This window comes from Labrus bergylta, chromosome 2 (assembly GCF_963930695.1).
Source record: "Labrus bergylta chromosome 2, fLabBer1.1, whole genome shotgun sequence".
Classification (NCBI taxonomy): Eukaryota; Metazoa; Chordata; class Actinopteri; order Labriformes; family Labridae; genus Labrus; species Labrus bergylta.
The window spans coordinates 4229502-4242819 of NC_089196.1; the positions used below are offsets into that span (position 1 = coordinate 4229502).

At 40.2% G+C, this 13318-nt stretch overlaps 1 long non-coding RNA gene across 1 annotated transcript; it reads right to left on the reverse strand.

Annotated features, from left to right (window-relative positions):
* Positions 1-366: 366 nt before the first annotated feature.
* On the reverse strand, positions 367-9383 carry LOC136181269 (uncharacterized). The gene is made up of 3 exons (XR_010667622.1): positions 9126-9383; positions 5481-5550; positions 367-683 (listed from the first exon to the last, which is right to left on the reverse strand). It is a non-coding gene; the product is annotated as an uncharacterized lncRNA (long non-coding RNA).
* Positions 9384-13318: the final 3935 nt, after the last annotated feature.

A 13318-nucleotide genomic window follows, 5' to 3' on the forward strand; every position in this document is an offset into this window, starting at 1 on the left:
CAGAGAGCCAGGTATTGTGGGGGTGGGGGGGAGGGAAACAGTCTCATGGCTACATCAGTGGAAGTTTAACAAAAGTATGAAAAAAAACCTCAACATTAGCCATGGTAGTGGGCTATGAATTTGCAATAAAGGCCCTAAAGGCCACTTTCAAATTCCAGTGCAGTTTCACTGTATTTAGAGGTGGTCTTTAAAGCAATGAGCAAACTTACTTAAAAATAAATCATTTCCTCTAGGTGTAAAATGAACTCCATCTTTTTAAAATAGCCCAGGACTGTCATGTCTAATTTGAGGGTCAATCACTGCACTGTCTATTGATCCAACAAATGTAGCCATAACACTGTTGACAGTGTTATGGCTACACTTCCCCGGATGGCTGCCATGCCTCCATGGCATGGCAGCCATCCGGGTTGTGCGTGGAGTTGATGAAGGTCCTCCTTCATCATATTGACCAGCACGACACCACTGACATGTCCCATGTTGTTGCCCCCACAGTGGATGATAAGGCCATTCGGGGGAGACCTCCCTCGAAGTGAGTTTTCGAAGAAGGGAAGCAGGCCTTTCCAGCGAAGTCCACCCCAGCCGAACCAACTGATGCGGATGTTCTTGAGGCTCAGGTTTCTTCCTCTGTCTCTGCAGCTCTCTGGGCACCTCGACGGACCAGTCACCAATAATCCACACTGTGTCTATAGGAGAAATACAAAGGTGTTCAATTAATGCCTCAGACAAGACAAAATGTACAGTTAACTACATGTGACAGCTCAGGGGTTTTTTTGTTATTAGCCACATCTGCAGGAATAATATTGAACAAGGTAGCTGCAACTCATAATAATAGATGCCAGTCTTAAAATATAATTTTTTGTGGGTTCCACTGACAGTCCGTCACTGGTCACAGACGACGCCATGACTTCAGAGGGTTCTATAGAAAACACAGATCTTATGATAAATATAAAATATATCTCCTTCATTTGTCATGTTCACTCACATTGCTGTTGACATCAGTAAATATAAGACACAGACATTCCTCTTTTTGTCAGAACAGTAACATGAACTGTATGCATTGTAATATTGAATTGGCTAAATTAGTCACATCAAGCAGGTATGACCAGATGATGATTCAGGACGGCGCATGGCGACGACAACTTACTGGCCTCTGTCGGTTCGCCGGTAAGGGCGCTAATTTAGTAAACGCTCCTGTAGGTCATATTTTAGGGATGGGATAAACAACCTTTATGGTCGTATAGGTTGGAGGACTTGTTGCGTGTAAGACACAAGCGTGTTGGTCCTGGTGAAGCTGAATCGAGGAGAAAACAGCGCGCTGCCGTTTGTGGAGCAATGGTGGAGGAAGTTGTGGCGGATTGTCCCGACCAAGGTCATTTTCCTCGTCAGCAGTTCCTCAGACAGTTCATGTGATGTGAAAAAAATTGTCGCAGGTCACAGTGTGGTACTGAAGCCCTTCAGTCATTTCTTGAACAACCCGCTTCCCTCGGCCAACTTCAGCACAAGCTCCAGCAGCAGGTGACCCAAATTTTGATCCCGTACTTTGCTGGTTTTTTGGGCGTGTACTGCCGAAAGCCTTTGAATGGAACAAGTTGCTCGTCAACACAGATGTCCCTCCCGGGGTTAAAAAGCATTGGGAGGCGATGTGTCCACTTGTCCCATAACAAACAGACAGGAGCCAATCTTAGAGGAGGAGCCTCCCTCCTCTTTGGCCTCGTCAACCCGTCATCAAACTCTCCCGATGAGGCTGAATGTCTGGAATAGTTTGATCATCCTACAGGCTGAGAAGGCTTTCACTGCAGGAGCGACAAACACCAGCGAGGATGAGCAAGCCAATGTATGAATTCAAATCGGTAACATCAAGGTCCCTCCAATTGTTGGTGGACTGTCTCTGCAGGTTGGTGTGGTTGAGGAGGAGCTGCAGGATCTCGTCTGTAAACAAGTCAAAAGTGGACCTGATGGTGCTGATCCGAGCTGTCACATAGTGAGTGGTCCCTGAGGTCAGAGCGGTGGCTGCAGGGACGTAATGAAGCGTCTCATCACTCATAGGGAACCAGCAAAGTCCACTCTTGGATGACCATACAAACTCCTCATCTGTCTCTTCCTTGCTCTCTGTGGAGTCTGATGGTTCTGAAGAAAGCTGATAATCTTCATCCTCATCATCATCAGTATCAGTCTTCTCCTCATTGTCTTCCTCCTCTGTCTCCTCGTTTTTCTTCCTCTCCTGTTTGGTCCATCTCTTCTTCCTGCTCGTCATCCCTGCTATCCTGGGTGACTGCATAACTAAAGCTCTCGATTCTTCTAAAGTATTAATCTTCTCCATCCTTCCAGACAATAAAACTGATCGCTATCCAACCTGCATCTACTTACAAATGTGGCTGCTACAGCACCTGTGTAAACTAAATCAGAAGCAGAGTTAGTTTTGTTTTCCCCTGCAGCTGCATGTGTGATCACCAAAGTTATTATTATTTGAATGAGTTTATGTATGGGTGCATTTGGACCTCTGTAGGTGTGGGGTGCATATGATCAGGAGACAAAAAAAAAGAAGTTCTGTCAAAGCTATTGTACTGTGCCAACTCCCAACTTGAAAGGATTGATCTTCTACCAAAATGACTAGACTGCACTCAAACACCTGTTAGTTTGAGGTTTAGTTTAGTGGTTTAGGTGAAAAACCTTTGAAAGAAGCAAAATACAACAAACAAATGTTAACATGTTCTTAAATCAAACAACACAGATTCAATATTAAATAAAACATTGCATGAGCTGAAGCTTTTAAACGCAGATAAGACCAGGTCACAAAATGTTCCTGTGCTTTCTACTGTTGATGGAAAGGAGATTGAGGCTGTACACTTTTACAAATACCGGGGTATGTTAATTGATGACTCCCTTAATTTTAAACCACATGTACTGTGTCTGGTGAAAAAAGCTGAGGCTAAAACTGGGTTTTCATTTTAGAAACAAGTGTTTTTCTTTTAATGTAAAAAAGCGACTGGTTGCTGCAACTTTTTTACCTGTTTTAGATTATGGTGATCTTTTGTACATGCACGCCTCTGCTCAGTGTCTCCATATGGTTGATACAACTTACCATGCATCCTTGAGGTTCATTACAAACTGTAAAGCTCTGACTCACCATTGTGAGTTGTACTCTCGGGTTGGATGGCCCGCTTTGGCGACCCGTAGGCTCATGAACTGGTACACCTTTATATATAAGGCAATTATTGGTCTGCTTCCTCACTATCTTTGTGTTTTTATCATTCAGAGAAGTACCGGACAGTATTCTGTGCATTCTCTGGACCTCTTTATGCTTTCTGTCCCAAACGCTCGGACAGAAATTGGGAAAAGGGCTTTTGGGTACTCTGCACCCTCAGCCTGGAATCTGTTGCAGAATGACTTAAAGCTCAAGGAGCTGGTGTCCTTAAATGTTTTTAAATCTAAAATGAAAGACATGGAAGCAGATTCTATAGGATGTCGGTGTTTTAGCTCGGCTGTTTGAAAAACTGATTCCCAGATATGACTCATAGATGGTTCTATTTTTAATCCAAAATGTAATGTGTTGTAAATTGTACTTGTCTCTCTTTTTCCATCTGTAACTTTGTGTTTTTGCTGCTGCCTGTCTTGGCCAGGTCTCTCTTGAAGAAGAGGTTTTTAATCTCAATGGGACTAACCTCATTAAATAAAGGTTAAATAAAATAAATAAATATTCCAAACGAAAACACGCTAATGTTCATTTTTCCATTAATTAAATTAATGTTCAACCGCTGCCTTCAAAGAACCTTTTAACTTAGCAATTAACATTATTTATTGCATTTCAAACTCATTTTACTATTCTGCATTTTAACATATATTTTGTATTTTAAAGACGTAAATATTCTATTTATCTGTTTTCATCACAGCCGTGCAAACTTTCATGTATTTTTAGCAAACCTTTCATCCCGCTTGTGACGACGATATTTCCATTCAAGCAATCAAATCAACTTTAAAGTCCGTCATCACCCTGTTTATGTTGTAACTTTTAATCTTCCTTTTGGTTTTGATTCAAATATTTACATTTTTAAAACACATTTTTTCAACCTGCATGCTTTCACTTTCTTCGCTTTCACTTTCTTAGAAATAATCTAGTTCATTTTTTTTATTGATCTATTCATTCATTCATTTTTTAACAGACCAAACTCCAGTTTGACTTGAGAAGTACTTTGAACTTTTATTTCACAGTCAAACTCACATTTCATCACTGAACATTGACTTTGAATGCCCCACTGTACCCAACGTGTTAAATATCTAATTAGTTCCAAGTGTGGCTGATACATTGATAGACTTTATTCATAAAGCCGTTGTTTGGAATAATAATGTTGGTGTGAGTGGACTATACTGTGAGATACTTACACCTGTAGGATAATAAACGGACCAAAGCATTCATCACCTCTGAATGTTTGTCCTTGCTTGTCCTTCTATGGGCGTTCATTTAGATCACTCATTCAGAGAAAATCTGAAACAAGGGTTCCCCAGAATGCTGCCTTAAAAATGCTTGAATATCAATGTGGTATAAATCATGAATCCAAACATTTTGGGTTCTACAATCACATCTGAGGCATAAAGCATTAAAAAATCATGATTTGAAATCCACTTTTTTTAAATCATCAATAAAGTAGGGCTATTAAATACTGGGGACATCGTTTTGTTCTGCATGAATTCATTGTGTAATATTTGTTTCATTGTTGGCTTTGTTTGTGTTCTGTAATACTCATTGCACCTGCAGGCCAATCACATCGTCCGGTTACAGGTATCAACCATAGACTGTAAATATTAATGTTTGAAGCCTGAGTGACGTCACCCATCCTGCAGGGGGCTCTGGAGGATCATCAGCAGCAGTCTCCATGTTGGAAATCCTGTCTCAGTCTAACTTTCAGTCAACCTAACAACAGGCTGAGAGCTGGAGCTGAGGCGGGTTTTAAACCTCCTGATGAACCGTTACATCGCGCCCACCTGTCAATCATGTCAGATACATGCCTAACTATGAATAACACATATCGTTGATAAAATCAAAACAGAGCCATTTAAAAAATCTTCATCCCCCTGTACAGTGTGTGTCAGTGATGACAATAACTAATCATATTTAGTTTTCTGTACACAGCTGTAAACATGTTTATTTAAAACTGATTTTTGTGGCTGTGGTGTGAATGTGACTTCCTGTGTTCCTGGAGCCAGCCTCAAGTGGACACTCAATGAACTGCAGGATTTTACACTTCCTCATTGGCTTCATGTTTCATGACCGGAGGTTGCTGCTTGGTATCAGCATCACCTTTCCATCAGATGGATGTTAAATACTTGATTTCACGGGCAAATACAGGATGGAAAATACAGAGTGTCCTCCTTCATGTTGAACAGCGATGGACACTGACAACTGCGCTGTTGTCTTTTCACTACTCTGATGTGAATATTTATGATTTGAACCATATCAAATTCATGATCCTTTCACTTCTCACCTTGAACTGCTCGAAGACTGGAAAGCCATTCACTGCTGCGAGGGCAGGACCACCTTGTATCTATCTCAGTCTGTAACATAGAATAGTTTAAGTTTAAATTGACATGTCGGCATACAATTGTCTAATGGCTGCACAAGCGTCTGAAAATGCTTTTTTCCCCTGCAGTAACGATGTGAAATGATCAAGTCCCCCCTTTTAAATCTTATATTTTCAACACCAGAGTAATTTGCCATTTGAAATAAAGCACGAGTGCAGCCGTGTAGTGTGTGACCACTGCTGCTAAATAATGAAAAACAGAGCAACCACTCATCCTTCCTTGTCTCCTGCCATCTTATCTCATGGCAGCACATCATCCATTTTTGCTCGAGAGCAAGCTGAAAGTGTCAGGCAGCCGTACGCTTCCCCTCGTATAGATGCTGAGTCTGTGACAGGTGAACTCTTGTAGTAGCCTGCCCCGCTGAGTAGAAAGGAACAAAAAGCAAGCTGTTCTACGCCATAAAGTTTAGAGACGCATTACAGAGGTACAGACATCTTGGAAAACAGCTGCTGCAGCAGTCCTTGGTGGATCTGCAGACTAGTGGTGCACTCTTTCACTGAGTCCCCCATGTGGCCCCTGTGACATGCCATGCAAATCCAAATGGATGCCCCTGACTTTATAGGGGGAAATTAATGCGAGTTTTCTTCATTTTGAGCAGCCGGGTGCGACAACACCACATGGCGCCATATGGTTGACTAACAGAGCCAGACAGAGGACTGGGAAATGTTAACACAGTCATATTGTGTGTGGACAAGTTTCATTAAAGCATTCAAAGTGCTGCAAGACTCTCAGAGCAGATGCGTTCTCACAAGCAGTTCAAAAAATTAACAATTCGGAGTTGGTTTTTTTTCCAGTGAGCGGCGTCAGAAAATAAGTCAGAACTGTTCCAAATATAAAAAGTAAGCAGCCATTCATTTCATAACACAACAAAATTAAAGCTTGTCCAATTACTAGGCCTTACACAACCGATAAAACATTTCTGTCCGGAGTTTAAAATCGAGAAACAAATTGAGAAAGCAACTGAAGCTTCCCACCAAAATGCTTTGATTGGAAGCTGATGGACACACCCCAAAATTCAATAGAAAAATGGATAATGGCTTCGCAAGGTTATCATCAGAATCTGTACAATTAAAGAAGAGTGATACAAAAAGAAGCAATCTGTTTGATGAGCACTTCAAAATCAATTTCAAGCGACGAGGGTCGAAGCAGCCTCTCTTGCTTTTCTAATGGTACTGTAGCTCACTGCCTCCCAGCTAAATGGGAGCGGCTAGACACATGCAATTACCCAGCATAAAACACTCCTGACTCCCTCCTAATTATAAACCCTTCTGAATAATCACAGCCCACTGCAATTAATGGAGCGACTCTTCAGTAAACACTGGAGAGAGCTACAGCTTGCACTGACGATGACACATTTTAATTTTGTAGATTTCATAAGGCCTATCCGTTTTTGAAATTAGACTTGTGAAATGTGGATGAACTTCCCATGACACACAGAGACAGGCCCTGATTACAAATCTGTCCCAGCTTTAACATGTGGAAAAAAAACAGCAGTCAACATGCTCTACAACTTAACGCTGTGAAGTATGTGTAAGAACCTCATATGGGCAGATTCAAACTGTACTTATGTTTATCCATCCATTCATTACTTATCACTTATCTGAGGCGAGGTCGCGGTGAAAACTGCTGGGAAAACTTTGTCTTGGAAGATGGATAGTGTCATAAAACCAACCTAACATGAATCAATACTATGATGGGATAAGGTATCCTGTTATGTTTACAGTCTGCAGTCGGATAAAAGATGTGCAGGAGTCTTTTATAACGAGGTGTCCAGATGTCAAATAAAACAGACGTTAAGTCGTCAGACAAACACTAGCTGATGAGCTGGATGGGTTTTTAAAGTAAGTTAAGACTAAATGAAAAGTGAAATTACCATTTTAATCTGATGTTATATGTTGGATATTTACCAACCCTGCCTTTAAATTTTCAAATGTATTGTAAGAGAAAATGGTATCGTTTTTCTGAAAAAAGTTGATGACAAAGAAAATTCAGATTATACCTTTAATTTCTTGAGAAAAAATATTCTGAACTCCTCCAACACCCTTTAAAAATGTTTGGATTGTTTTTATTCAGCAAATGCAGTTAGTATAAATTAGTATGAATCTGTTTTCCCTGTTAGATTCAGCATACATAACTATGGCGATGAATACTATCTTCATTCATTTTAAAATGTTGATGACCTCCTCTACAACTGTTATCTTAGTATCCTATTATCTTGTGTTTTCAACTCTTTAGGTGAATTAGTGAAAACTGAAAGAACACATGTACAGCTGTGTGGTTATTAAAAAGTACACTAGGTCACAGTATTATATGTCAGAGATGAACTATTTAGATTACACATAGAAACTGATCATTGATCATGATACATATTAAGATAATATTTTTGCCTCATATTGGTGCTATATGACCTCTTATGGATATATATTTTTTTAAGCACTTATATTCAGTCAAAATACTGAAAATACAAAAATATATTTTTTACACGATGTGAGAGGCAAAATAAGTCAGATGCACACACCATGCACATGATGAACGGCTGGGCTGGTGTTGATCATTGATGATGAATGTAATGAAGGCTCCATGTAAATGTGTTTGAATCCATGCCAAAAAGTGTTTGTGTGCGTGTGTGACTATTTTGCAGATTCTTCATGTTAAAATTTGATTTTACAACCTTGCAGGTAGTATCAGCTTTTACTCAGACTGTAGTACAGCAAAGGTCAACTTTAATTGTGGCACTAGAAACCCCAAAGTTATAGCCAGCTGCTTGCGGTTACCTGCAATTTAAACGTAGAATATGTAGAATGTTATGACAATGTTTACATTAAAATATCTAAAAAAAATTGACAACCTGTGTTATATAAAAGTTGTGTACTTACATTACCTCAGTTATCAAAGCCAGAGAAATATATAATGTTGTAGTTGTAACAGCAGGTTACAGGTAACACCAGATGTTACGTCAAAGACCGGTACACAAGGAAGTGTGAGAGGCTGCTGAAAGCTGCCGTACTGTTGCTGTTTGTGCTGCTGTGATAAAAACCTCATGTAAATTATACTTGGATATTTTAGCATGTCTGTAAACATATTTCTTTCACCCATTCATCTTCACTGTCAAGTTCTGTGTGTTTTTGTGACCACAACTCTGCCCAAACTTGAAAAACTGCTTGATCAACTGCTGAAGGATGCAAAGGACAACTCAATTCTTCTCATTCTTTGATTTTTATTTTCTTGAAGATGGTTTCAATGGATGTAAACAGAATGATGGAATATGAGGGAATCAAATAGGTTGATAACCTTCAAGATAAACAGAAAAGACATGCATTAGTCTCAAATAAATTTTAATAAACATTTTCTCTCAAAGTTTTCCTAAAGAATACATTTTCCCGTTACTTGGTTCTCAAACAAACAAAGTTTCAACAAAATACATAAGCTTAAATTAGCATAACCAAAATTGTCCAACTTAAACTGCATTTTACTCACTAACTCAACCAAACAGTCATGGAGAAGCATGACCTCAACACATCATTCACATTCAAAGTTGTTTTTCCTACCAGTTGCATCTTCTGATTGATCAGGAGTTGTGGTCGTGCCCTGTTTCCAGGGGCAGGTGAGAGGGCCAACTGAGCTCCCTCCAAACATTTCATGCCATGCTTTACCAGTGGGTGCGCAGGTGAATATGGTCCCTCTAGGAGCACTTTCCAAGAGTTTGGGTTCCACCAACTTATTTTGCATGTGGTCGCCCTCTGCAGGTTTGGAGTGCATCAGAGTGTGAATGTGCTCTTGTGAATGAATTGGGATTTGACACCACATTCACTATGGCAGAGTTCGGTTTCACCAGGTGGGGGACGTCTTATTTTGTTATTGTAGTATTGATTGAGACCCCCTGGCAGCTGGATCTATGTACTCCATCTCTAATTGAGCTGGCTCATGATCATACAGAGCAGGATGTTTATCTACTTCTCTGTTTCCATGGTAACTGAATCAGTCTTAACACTAAACTCTCAAATAGAAAAACAATGCTTTAAAAAATTTGGCAATTACTTGTTAAAAAATGTACATTGATGACTTTAACAGGAAGTATCCTGTAGGTTTCCCTCTCACTCATACCATACAGTGTTTTCTTTAGTTTTAACCAGTCTGAATTTAAGAGTACTTTTCTACAAATTCAAATCTTTGAAAATCAAGTTGAAATTGATCCAAACTTGAAAATGTTGCTGACTGTAGCATCAAATGTGAATGATGGTTGAATCCATAAATACAGCACTAATATCTTCCTTACACCAGGGGTCTCTTATCAATTTTGCAGGACTGTCACTGTCGGGTCCAAATGGCAATAAAAAACTTCAGTGGATTGGATCAAAGTTGGACGTTTGTAAGGCAATAGGCTGTGATATGGAGCTTTGGCCCTCAAAGCCACAAAGGAGGGACTGATATCGGACTCCTGGAGGCTCAATGCAAAATGTATTACTGACTTTGTCTTTGCCTCATATTGGACCCAATATGTCCTGCACCTGAAAGTTACTGAGGAGGAAATGGAGTTATAGATCACATCTTATTGCACTGTAAATTACACTCGCTGAGGGAGACAATACTGTGGCCTTTGACCCATGGGGATGGGGGAGGGAAACACAAATTACTGAAAGACATAGAATCACAAAAGACAATCAAGTGACCTAAACCATGGAATAAACAAAACAAATCCATGCTGGGCGAGCCTGAGGAAGCTACAGGCGAAACGTGCAATAAAGTGACAGTGAAATGATTTTCAGTGTGTTACATATTATTGATTTATGTTTCATTGTATGATCCTGCAGCCCCTGAGAACATAGGTTGGCTGTGCACGGGATACCTTGTTGGACACTTAGTTTAAACAAAATCCACATTTACAAGAGTACCAAGGGAAAAGCCGAACGTGGCACGCTTTGAAGAAATCTAGGATCTGAAGGGAATGCTCCCCCAGGAAGAATTTTCCATATTATGGCAGGTCTGTTATTCCAATCCATTAGACACACATTTATATATCTATATATATTTTTAAATTCATACATCCACTGCTTTTCTCCTTATTTTTTATGTCCAAACAGCGCACTGAAGGCAATTGCACACTGATACTATTTCTTTATTCCAAAATTGTGGGACGTTAAAAAAGGAATACGATGTTTGGTACATAGAGCAGTGTATCAAACTGGACCCCTGACATCCTGCTATACACCTGGTAGCGATCGGGAGAATTCTGCAGCTCCAACAGGTGAAACTCGCAGAACCCGTTTTTTTTTCTTTCAAGGACTGAAAGAACCACTAAATCATCTCCAATGCTTGATCACTCTGCTTGTCGTTTGGTGTCATACTGCGAATTTTCGCAGTTTAAAAAATAAAAATAAACGGTGTGCAAGGTTTTTTTTTATTCGGTTTAAAGATCCAAAAAACACATCCGAAAAAAAGGTCTCCAATGTGCAAAGGCCTAAAGTGCATAGAGGCCTCTAATTGACCCCTACCTTGTCCTATCAATATGTGGGGCAACACCAGGCTAGTAAAAGGGACTGGGCCTTAAATTGGGACAGGCTTTTATTTGAAGTTATACAGTAATATCAATGGTAAATTGTAGCTAAGACACTAATGTGCTGTATGTTATTTCTCCTGTTTTATGGCTGTTTTACTCCTTTAACCATGGGACCCTTTGAGAAAGCACTTGTTTTTTAAGAATAAAATTCAGTTAACTCTGTCTCAGATGGCGGAGCAGCATCTTGCCCTCTCTCAGTTTCACTCAATAGCAATTTAAAAAATCAGGTGATAGTGCTCAGAAAGCTTTTGGGAGCTAGGTCCCTCTTAAGTAAGAGCTGCGACTGAATGGAACAAGTCATAATAAAACCGTCTCTGAGGGCTTTAGGAGCAATCGAGACGATAATAAGGACAATGTTGTTTTGGCTTTGGGTGCATCAGAGGAGAAAAAAACAATGTGGGTTGGTTTTCCTCTTAGATAATCTAGGTCTCATATTTTGACCTGCTGTGATCAGATATCCCCTCCCCCTGTTTTCCAATAGATAGTCAGCCCCTCAGTGATTTCTTTTTCTGTTATTGTTGCTTCCTAAAATGCCTGAATTCATGGCAGCTTTTTGATAACGTTACAGTGCAAAATGAAACACCTTGAGGTCTTTTGTTGTTTTTAAACCGCATATCAACTGAGTGACAATCCCTTCAATGAAATCAGTCAAGTGAACTGTTTTTGTCTTCTGACATCACTTCCAGTCCATTTCCATGTCAGACCCACTGTAACGGTACGGCTCCACTGCTTCAGGCGAGGACGCTACGGATCGCGCCGGAGCCCCCAACTCGTCGCTTGATGGGCGTATACCTGTTTTATGGCGGTTGGCATATGTTTATATTTAGTTTTCCCTCCTTTTTGCAGTAGGTTACGCAATAGGTTAAGTAGCCTCAATGAATGCACCTGATTGGATAAACGCACGGCTAGTCCAGGCGGTTGATGGACTCATTTGCATAGAATAGAGCTCTGGCCTATTCTTGTCCGGGGAGGGCGCTGGAGCACCTCGCCCACGACGATCCCATCATCTATTGTGCGACTGCCTCTCCATTAGGAAATGAATAGAAAGCGCCGAGAAGCTACCCGTCATCGGGATTTAAATAGCAGGCAAATGTTTTTGCAGAAAAAGCTGTGGGGATTGGAAAAGCAAGGTTGTTAAAAAAGCATCAGGCATTGTTGAATGTGCCTGAATTTGCAAAATGTCAACTTCCTTGAGGAACTGACCAAACAGCTGCCAACATTTGAGACTCTCCTCTACTCCTATGTTTCGAGGCCTGAACGAGTAAAAACACTGAAAGTATTGTATCTGCTCCTAAAAGCTCTTCAATCTGTGATCATTTTACCATACAGGAAGACATCCTGACAGAGGATCAGAGCGTACCTTGTAATACTGTTTTGATGTTGCATATCACACAATTCAACAGCTTTCCTTCAAAACACACCAAATACATCACAGCCGTGAGCCGTGGGGCATTTGCAATGGAACAGTGTCGCTTAGAGGAGGGAGTCAGTCAGGTGGTGGATATATGAGAAATGATACCATGGCGAGGGTAACCTTAGGGTATGCTAGGAGTCTGATCTGTCTGTGTTTCATTTTTGTGTGTTGCTGCTGGGCTAGTGCAAAGCTATTCTTCTAAAACAGATATTTTTTCACAAGCTCTCTCCACAAACAATAGGTAGCCAAAACAGGCCAGAGAGCAGTCTTATATAATTCAGGTGTTGCAGAAGTTTCACTGTTGTTCCCAAACATTTGTAGAACCTTTCAGTGAGAGCAGTAACACAACACACAAGAAAGAGACATAAGTGCGCACAATCAGGGCGAGAGCACAAGGCGGGAAAATATGAGGAGCAGGATCAGAAAGACAGAGACAAAGAGACATGGGTAAGTAAAAAAAAAAAAAAAAACAGGAAATGACAATAATACTAAAATAAATGCGCAGAAACAAATCATGTCGGGTTGTGTCAAGAGGAATTAAAGTACAGTGAATGCAAAAGTTGTGCTGTAACTTAATTTTAATAATCATCCATCTTTATTCACATCATAAAACACTTATCTACATCATAATGATGTAGATGTTTTTATTCTGCCCTTACATGAATTACAAATGCCTCATTTTCTCCCCTAAAAAAAAATCCTCATCATTTAATTAATGTGGTCCCATTCTCTGAGCCAGGTACTGACAACTGTAATGACATTCTCAGTAA